The 9,891-nt window shown below is 38.0% G+C and overlaps 1 non-coding gene across 1 annotated transcript; it reads right to left on the reverse strand.

The window, feature by feature from the left end:
* Positions 1 to 3,319: 3,319 nt before the first annotated feature.
* LOC117280225 (small nucleolar RNA R71) lies at positions 3,320 to 3,423 on the reverse strand. Its single transcript, XR_004510709.1, has one exon. It is a non-coding gene; the product is annotated as a small nucleolar RNA R71 (small nucleolar RNA).
* Between the last annotated feature and the right edge of the window lie 6,468 nt (positions 3,424 to 9,891).

Consider the following 9,891-nt stretch of genomic DNA (forward strand, 5'->3'; position numbering starts at 1 on the left):
TTGCACAAGAAGTTCAGAGTATAGTATGAGTACAACCGACCCCATGTACTTCGTAAGGGTCGAGCCTAACCTCGATGAAGTAGTGACGAGGCTATGACAAGACACATACGTAAACAACCTGTGCAAGTATATACATATACGAAGCAATATTGAACACAGTAATTAACAATTTTACAAATTTTGGAGGGAACATAAGAAGGGAAATAGTATAAATATTTCAGCCAGGGAAGTGTCACGTAGCAGCCAAATAGTTCACCAACAACTAAATAGGTAGCTGAAATATAAAAATGGCATGACACCACCCTTCGTGCTTTTACGCTCATCCTTCCCATGAAATGATAAATAAATAATATGAATGGTACGACATCACCCTTCATGCTTTAACTCTCCTTCTTGCCACAATATGATGAATAAATAATTTAAATGGCACGGCATCATCCTTCATGATTTAACTCTCTTCCTCACTTTATAAATCAATAACTAATAATGTGAAAATGGCACGACATCACACTTCGTGCTTTTACACTCTTCCTCACCATGACAATGATAATATAAATTCGGAAGAGTATTTTAAATGCGATGATCTATACTTATCAATCAATTTAATACCAGAATACTAACTTCGCATTCCAAAATATTCAACAATAACTAAATTAGCAATAATTTCATGAATAGTAATCAAATAAACAATAATAAACTTAAGCAGTAATATCTTAATTAAATAGGATTATTCATAATGAACAAATTCCACCCGCATGCTTAAACTCAACCACAACGCATAAGTACTCGTCACTTCACATATACATTGTACCCGCACATTAAATCACGTAGCAAATAGACAAACAAGTCCTACTCCCTCAAGTCAAGGTTAACCACGACACTTACCTCACTTCGCAACCAACTCAAGATTCCAATAAACTTTTGCCTTGCGAAATGGTGTCCAAATACCTCGAATCTAGTCGCAAACAATTCAATATACTCAACACGAATTATAGAAACCAATTCTATATAAAAATACTATATATGGGCCCACGTCTCGAAACCCAACAAAAGTTACAAAATGTGAACGACCATTCAACCACAAGTCCAACCATACAAATTTTATCAAATTCCGACATCAACTCGACCTTCGAATGGTAGGCTATAATCTCGTATTTTAGTCGCTTGTTGCACTCTTATTTACTGCACTTTAATTGTGTTTGAGCTTCAATCGCTAATGTTTTGCACTTATTATGTGTTTTATGCCTTGTAAGAGTGATTTCTAGTGATGTAAATTATATGGAGCTAATTCGAGTGATTTGGAGCATTGAAGTCTGAGTAAAAGCCCAAGGGATTTAGCCGGGATTTTGCGTTTGAGGGTCGAGGACCAAGTCTGGATGTCAAAATCGAAGCAAAAGGCTGGACTCTAAGACATGACACTAGCGCGGCGCGTGGCGTGCCGCACCTATGGAAATTCCTGCTCTTGTTAAAGTGCAAGCTCTCTGAAGTTTCCCACTGCTTCCCTACCTGGCACGTGGCTCCATGCGGCACGCTTGTATAAAGTTTACAGAGTAATTAGCCTAATTTGCGTAGGAAAAGGTGGTTTCATTTAGGCCCGACCCTACTTGGTATAAATATATGTAAAAACGTTATATTTCGGATTTTTGCACATCTAAGACCTAGGGAGGCTAAAGAGGAGGTAGAGAAGCGAAAGCACAAGGAATTCATCATTCAATCCTCACTCAAGACACGAGTTTGGATCGTTTTATGTTTTTTTCATATTTGTTATGAATTACTCCACATCTATGGAGTAGTTCTCTTTAGGGTTTGATGGATTAGGTGTATTGATATTTGTTTGCATATTATAACTCTAGTTTTTATGTATTGAATCATTTTGGATGTTTTAGTTGTTGCATCTAAATTTACACGTTCATTTAATCGAGAGAGGCATAACTGATGATACCTTTGCATTATCTTGTTGGTTGAATTCATTAATTCTCCTTAGTAATCGAAAGAGACAAGTTGAATTATTGTTTAGACCTAATTAGGAGGAATATCGTTAGATGTTCTCCTAAAGTCCAATCCACTACGAACACTTACATATCTTCACCGAGCTTAAACTGGTTCACATTATGAGGTTGAGACTTAATCGAGAGGGGAATATATACTAAACGTTTGAACTAATAATTCAGTGAATTCGAGAGACTCACTTGAACATTAAAAGTGAATTAACTAGAGTTAAATCCCAGACAATTATTTTGCACCTATCCAATCAACCCCTATTTTATCCCATTGATATCTTCCTTGTGTACTTTTGTTGCGATTGTCAGAGTCAATTAGCTCTAGATTCTTAGTTAATTTTAGTTTTAATCACATAATTCTCAATTGTTGATCATATTGGATAGAAACCAGTCTATAAACTACGAAAATACTATTTAACCTCAATCCATGTGGATATAATATTATATTATACCATATTTGACTAGCGAGCATATTTAAGTGTGTGTTTTGCGCTCGTCAAATTTTGGCGCCATTGCCGGGGATTGACAATCAATAGTGTTTGAAATAGTTTATAGTGCTAATTCAGAAATTTTTCTTTTCTTTTATTTATTTTTACACTTGGTGTTGTTTGACTATGCACAGGCTGCAGGTTAAGTTGGTGTATGACTCAATCTTCTGGGAAGGAAGTAATACCATACGAACCAGAAATAGAGAAACAAATGTGACAACTAAGGAAGGAAAGAAATTCCCCCGAGAATATAGAAAAGATTGGACAATCCTCAACCAAAGAAAATATGTCTAGAGATGATGATAATGTTTATTTGCCTGCAATAGAGGCAGCCCAACAACTGGAAAAAGCTGCACGAGATGCGGAGGAAGATGCTCTTGGAAATGCACAACTTGTCTATGAAGAGGAGAGGGCTCGTGAATTGCTCAGAATTGACCAGTGGGTGCAGACCACTTTGGAAACATAGCTCCCGGAGCTGGGAGACCACTTGGTGATTACGCTATACCGGTCTACAGCTAAGGCTTATCAAGTATTACATGACCTTCAGTGGCTGCGAACAATTTCAAATTCCAAACTCTTCAGAGTTTTTGTGTCTTCAGAGGGAAGCCAAACGAAGATCCAAATACACATCAAATGGACTTCGAGGAGATTATGAACACCTTCCAATACAATGGTGTGTCACAAGATGCAGTGTATTTAAGGGCATTCCCCTTCTCACTCAAAGATGACGCAAAACAGTGGATTAGGAGCTTACCCCAAGGATCAATTAGGACATAGGAGGAGATGACCAGAAAATTTCGTGATAAATATTTCTCCTCAGCTAAGACGGGCAAGTTTAGAAGAGAAATCTATAACTTCTGCCAGAAAGAGACTGAAACTATGTTTGAAGCATGGAAGAGGTTCAAGGAATTAGTTCGAAAGTGTCAACATAGCATAATTGAACTCTGGATGCAACTCCAGGATTTTTGGGATGGTTTGACACGGGCCTCATGTAGAACATTGAGTAATGCAGCTGGATGCCCTTTGATGAAAAAGACACCAGAGGATATAGTCACTATTCTTGATGAGTTGTCTGAAGATGTAAATCAGTGGCCTCTGAAAGTACTGAAAGAAGAAGGGCGAATGGTGTTCACCAGGTTTATGTTAACACATCAATGCAGGTATAACTTGATGCCATGGCTAAAGAGACAAGGAAGCTGACCTTAGCTTCAATACAAAGTGAGAAAAACACAACTTATGATATTTGTGGAAGAGGACATGCTACTCATGAGTGTCAGGCCTCAACTAGGGAAGTAAATGTTGTGGGGAATTAAAACTTCAATGCAATGGGTCAGAAGCAACCCGGTTTTCATGGAGTTCACCTGGGGGTACTGCAAATGCATGGCAACAAAAGAACTCTAGATTCTAGGGGCAAGGAGCTCTAGGCTTCAAAAATCAGCAAAGGCAGCAGTTTCAACCTCAACAATCCAATCAGCTTGGGCTAGAAGATCTGATGAAGTCCTTTATTGTCAAGATAGATGAGAGGTTAGATTCTCATGGTGCAGCTATTAAAGAACTTGGCACAGGGCTGCATAACTTGGAGAAACAAGTGGGACAAATTGCCACCATATTGTCTGAAAGGATCCCAGGTACTTTGCCAGTTGATACTAAAAGAAATCCCAAGGGGACTATAAATGATGTAACTCTGAGAAGTGGACAAGTAGTGAAAGAGCCCACCACTTTCCAAAAAGAGGTGGTACCTGAAAATGAATGTCGGGAGTAGCCGAAAAATGAAGTTGATAGGAAGAAGAAAGGCAAGAAGGGAACTGATAAAAACAAGAAGGAAGAGAATTCAAGAAAGGATGAATCTGAAGAGAGCAAGCACATGCCTGCTTTACCTTTTCCCCAAAAGCATTATAGAGAGAAGCTGGACAAGCAATTTGAGAGATTTCTGGATATGCTGAAACCAGTTAATGTAAATTTGCCATTCATAGAGGTGCCCTCTCAAATGCAAGCTTATGCCAAGATTACAAAGAAGATAAAGATAGAAGAAACACCAGTAGTCAAGCTCATAGAGCATTGCAGCACAATCTTGCAAAACAAACTCCCAAAAAAGTGTGGAGATCCAGAGAGTTTTACTATACCTTTCTCTTTAGGCACTATAAATTTTGATAAGTATTTATGTGATTCGAGTGCCTCAATTAGTTTAATGCCTTTGTCTATTTAAATGAAGCTCGGGAATGAGATTGGAAAGATAAGGTTTGCAATAATATCTTTGCAGCTAGTAGACCAAACAACTATCATACCCAAGGGGATAGTGGAAGATGCCTTAGTTCGGGTAGATAAGTTTGTATTTCCTGTAGATTACATAGTGGTGAAGATAGAAGAGAACAAAGAGGTCCCCCTTGTCTTAGGAAGACCATTCTTAGCAACAGGTAGAGCAATATTTGATATACATGATAGAAAACGAATGCTTAGAGTGGGTGAAGAGACTGTGATGTTCGAGATAAATGTAGAGACAAGAGTGATAAAGGAGAAGACAACTACAAGTGTTGAGTGGAAGGTGAAGGGTTCAAAAGAGAAGGCTGCAGTGAAAGAAAAGTATGGCGTGTACCCCAACAAGGCTGAGAAGAAGCTATCTACATGGATGCGTGCATTGGTTCGGGCGCGTGGAATAGAGCCCGACTTTGACTCAGACCCCGACTGAAAATTCAGAGAAGTTTCTTTTACCTTATGCTTTTTAATTTAGTGTCATGGGGACATGCCACAACTTAAAGTGTGGGGTGGGGAAAATTGTATGTTGTATGTATCTGTGTTAGTAATTTAGTTTTGTTGTTTAAGTAGTTAGAGATAGAAAAATGATAGAAAAATGAGAAAAACCATAAAAATTAAAAATTGTCTACTTTTCCCGACGATGGATGCCATTCGACGGGTTTCTTGATGGATTAAAGTCGAAAGCAAAAGAAAAAAAGATTTTATTTTGTTAGGTAGTGTAATAATTCCCCCTTGGGTTTTCTTTGTGCCGCGGTTCTTTTTCAAGGGTTTTGTTTGAACCGGGTGTAGTTAGTTTTTAATTTTTGTTAGTAGTAGGTAACCTTGTGCTGTGTTTTGAATTGAAAGCAATGTCTCTTGACTCTAATATACCTTGAGAAAAGTGAGTGCTTTTGTTGTGATCAGTTTTGGACTCTTGCATAAGCACCTTAAATTATATTATTTTAACTTTGCGTAACTGCTTTGACTAGAGTGTCTTGATAGTCTGATCTTGAGTGAGTTAGGTGCCATGTGTGTGTGAGTTTTTGTGTATTCTATGCACTGTATTTGATTTCTAGAACTTGCCCCGTGTGTTTGCCATGTGAAATAGTAGTGTTGTTCAGTCTTGGAAGTGATTTAGGCATTTCTTTGTTGAACTAGTTATATGCTCTTACCTACCTAGTTGTTATGTATCGTAGTTAACCCCTTTGAGCTTGTAATATTGTTTCTTTGGCAACCATATTACAAGCCTTACCCATTTGTTTTGAATTGACCATCTATTTGAACCTTTAAACTCTCGTGAGCACTTAAATTTGTTATGAACTTTGTAAAAGTTGAAGTGTGGGGTGGTTGGTTTGGCTTTTGAGTAGAACGAATGAAATAAGAAGAAAGGTGCATTGTATTGAAAAAGTAAGAGCCACTTGAATTGAAAAGGAAAAAAAATTGTATGATTGTGCAAAATATTCCATGATAGTAGTAAATATTGATTTAATTGTGCTTAAAGAAGTTGGGAATTAATGTATATTGATGTAAAGGTGGAGTTATTATTTGACATAAGTGTGGGGTTTTGAACAATGAAATGTATGTATTAAAGTGCATAGGGAAGTGGAGTCACTCTTATATCTAAATGTATCCTGCCCATCCCACAACCTACATTACGACCTATTAAAGTCCTACTTCATCCTTGATTGAATGAGCTCGATTAGTTAAGTAGTACACTACGAGCAAGCCTATGGTTCATCGTTTGTGGCATATGAATATTGTTTATGAGAGTTAGTGAATTCTTTCTATCTTGAGTTTCTAATTGTTCTTAATTTCTACTGTTCTGAGGGCACTTGATTTACGAAGGAAGGTAATGTAATTGACCTCTTTGTTAGAGTAAGCAAGCGGTTTAAAAATAACGCGTGGTGCTTTTAAGTCAAATCTTGAGGCAAGAATGTTACACTATTGTGCTTGGCCTATTTTAAATATTCTTGGTATGATGAGTTAGGAGAGTTATGTAAAGAGGTCGTGTCTTTATAAAGTGTAGTTTTATTGCTCGAGGATGAGCAATGGTTTAAGTGTGGGGTGTTGATAGTAGGCTATAATCTTATGTTTTAGTCGCTTGTTGCACTCTAATTTACTACACTTTAATTGTGTTTGAGCTTTAATCGCTAGTATTTTGCACTTATTGTTTGTTTTATGCCTTGTAGGAGTGATTCCGATTGATGTAGAAGTTACAGAGCGAATTCGAGTGATTTGGAGTTTTGAAGTCTGAGTAAAATCCCAAGGGATTTAGTCGGGATTGCGTTCAGGGGTCGAGGACCAAGTCTGGATGTCAAAATCGAAGCAAAAAGCCAGACTCTGAGAAAACTACGCTAGTGCGGCGCGTGGCACACCGCGCCTGTGCAAATTCTTGCTCCTGTCAAAGTACAAATCCCCTGCGGTGTGCCTGTACAAATTGTACAGAGAAATTGTCTTAATTCGCGTAGGAAAAGGTTGTTTCGTTTGGGCCCGGCCCTACTTGGTATAAATACAAGTAAAAATGATAGTTTTAGGAATTTTGACACATCTAAGACCTAAGGAGGCTAAAGAGAAGCTGGAGAAGTGAAATCACAAGGAATTCATCATTCAATCCTTACTCAAGACAAGAGTTTGGATCGTTTTATGTTTTTCTTCATATTTGTGATGGATTACTCCATAGCTATGGAGTAGTTCTCTTTAGCGTTTGATGGATTTGGTGTATTGATATTTGTTTGCGTATTATAACACTAGTTTTTATGTATTGAATCATTTTGGATGTTTTAATTGTCTCATCTATATTCACACGTTCATGTAATCGAGAGAGGCATAACTTGTGATTCCTTTGCATTATGTTGTTGGTTGAATACATTAATTCGTTTTAGTAATCGAAAGAGACTAGTTGCATTATTGTTTAGACCTAGTTAGGAGAATAATCGAGAGAGGTTCTCCTAAGGAACAATCCGCTACGAACTCTTGCATATCTTCACCGAGCTTAAATTGGTTCACATTCTGAGGTTGAGACTTAGTAGAGAGAGGAGTTTCTACTAAATGTATGAACTAATAATTGAATGAATTCGAGAGTCTCACTTGAACAATAGAAGTGAATTAACTAGAGATAAATCCCAGACAATTACCTTGCACCTATCCAATCAACCCCTATTTTCTCCCATTGATATCTTCCTTGCTTACTTTTGTTGTCAGAGTCAATTAGCTCTAGATTCTTAGTTAATTTTAGTTTTTAATCACATAATTCTCAACTGTTGATCATCTTGGATAGCAACCAAGCTATAAACTACGAAAATACTGTTTAACTCCAATCCCTGTGAATACGATATTATATTATACTATATTTGAATAGCATGCATATTTAAGTGTGTGTTTTGCGCTCGTCACCTTCAAATACCCAAATCTTATTTTCAATCTATAGGCCCAAATCTTCACATTTCACCTCAAAAACACGTAATCTAGTCGAAATACTAAATGATAATTCAATATTATTGACTAACAATGATCACAAGTGACTTACCTCCAGAATTCCCGTGAATCCCACTGAATAATCGCCCCTAAGCCGTGTGTTTGAAGTCCAAAAATGAATAAGAACCTCAGAACCCCTCGTTTAACCACTGCCGGTGTTTTCACATTTGTGAAATTTTAACCGCTTCTGCGCAACCGCTTTTGTGGTCTTTCTTTCGCTTGTGCAGTCTTTCTTCCGCTTCTGCACCTCCTTCGCTCATGCGGACAAGAGTCCGCTTTTGCGGAGTCACTTCTGCAAAGAAGCTGTCCGCTTCTGCGGACCTTACACTTCTGCGATGCCTTGTCCGCATCTGCGGTCTCGCAGGTGCGGAAATTCCCTCGCACCTGTGACCAGTGCCTCGCCAGCCCACTGCCCGAATATTCTCTTGCCAAGATCGCTTCTGCGAGAACAATTCCGTAGGTGCGATTGCATCAGTAGGCAGAAACTTCCAGCATTGTTCTAAGTCCAAAATTTTGATCCGCTAACCATCCGAAACTCACCCAAGGCTCCCGGGACCTCTACCAAATATATCGACAAGTCCTAAAATATCATACGGACCTACTCGGGTGTCTCAAATCACATCCAACAACGACAAAACTACAATTCGAATCTCGATTCGAACTTAATGAATTTATGAAAATTTCAATTCTAAAACTCTCGCCGAAACACGTCGAAACAGTCCAGAATAATAATTCTTTTTGCATGTCACTCCCAATTGACATAACGAAGCTATTCCAACTTTAGAATCGAAATCCGAGATCGATATCAATAAAAGTCAATTTATGGTCAAATTTTGAAATCCTTAAGTTTTCAAACTTCTAATTTTCAATAAATGGCGATAACTCAAGCTACAGACCTCCAAATTAAATTTCGGGCATACGCCCAAGTCCCAAATTACGATACGGACCCACCGGGATTGACAAAACACTGATTCGGGTCCGTTTGCTCAATATGTTGACCAAAGTCAACTTATGTGAGTTTTAAAGCACTATTTTCTCATTTTTATCAGTTTTTCACATAAAAGCTTTTCGGAATAATATATGGACTGTGCACGCAAGTCGAGGAATACTAAATGGTGCTATTAGAGGTCTCAGAGCACAAAATTGAATATTAAATTTAAAGATGACCTATCGGGTCATCACAACATCACTATCTAAAATTCATAAATAGTAATAAGGGAACATTAGACGGTGATTTCGAGGCCTGCGAGCGGATCATCAAGTATACCTTGAAGTCTCCACAGCCACTCCGAATCAGCTCACTAATGATATGCACGCTCTAAGGTACATGGATTTACCCAAAAATATGCAGAAGTGTAGTATGATAACACCACAATCAGTACCTAGTAAGTATCAAGACTAATCTCGGTGGAGTTGTGACAAAGTTCAAGTCGAGACACTCACCAGACAGTAACCTGTGCAGAATATCAATATAAAACTAATAAAGGAAAGCATAACCGAATAAAGGGCAACAAAGGGTAGACATGTGATTACAGGGCAAATCAACCAAAAGACACAAAATACAAAGTGAAATTAGTTAAAGAAAATAATGACTTGTTCAAATCACCAACCCATTCCAACACAAGAATAACAACAAGAATCACCCCGAAGTACCATATTACATAATCACAAGTCACCCTTATGACGCTACGTGAGAT

This window comes from Nicotiana tomentosiformis, chromosome 9 (assembly GCF_000390325.3).
Source record: "Nicotiana tomentosiformis chromosome 9, ASM39032v3, whole genome shotgun sequence".
Lineage (NCBI taxonomy): Eukaryota > Viridiplantae > Streptophyta > Magnoliopsida > Solanales > Solanaceae > Nicotiana > Nicotiana tomentosiformis.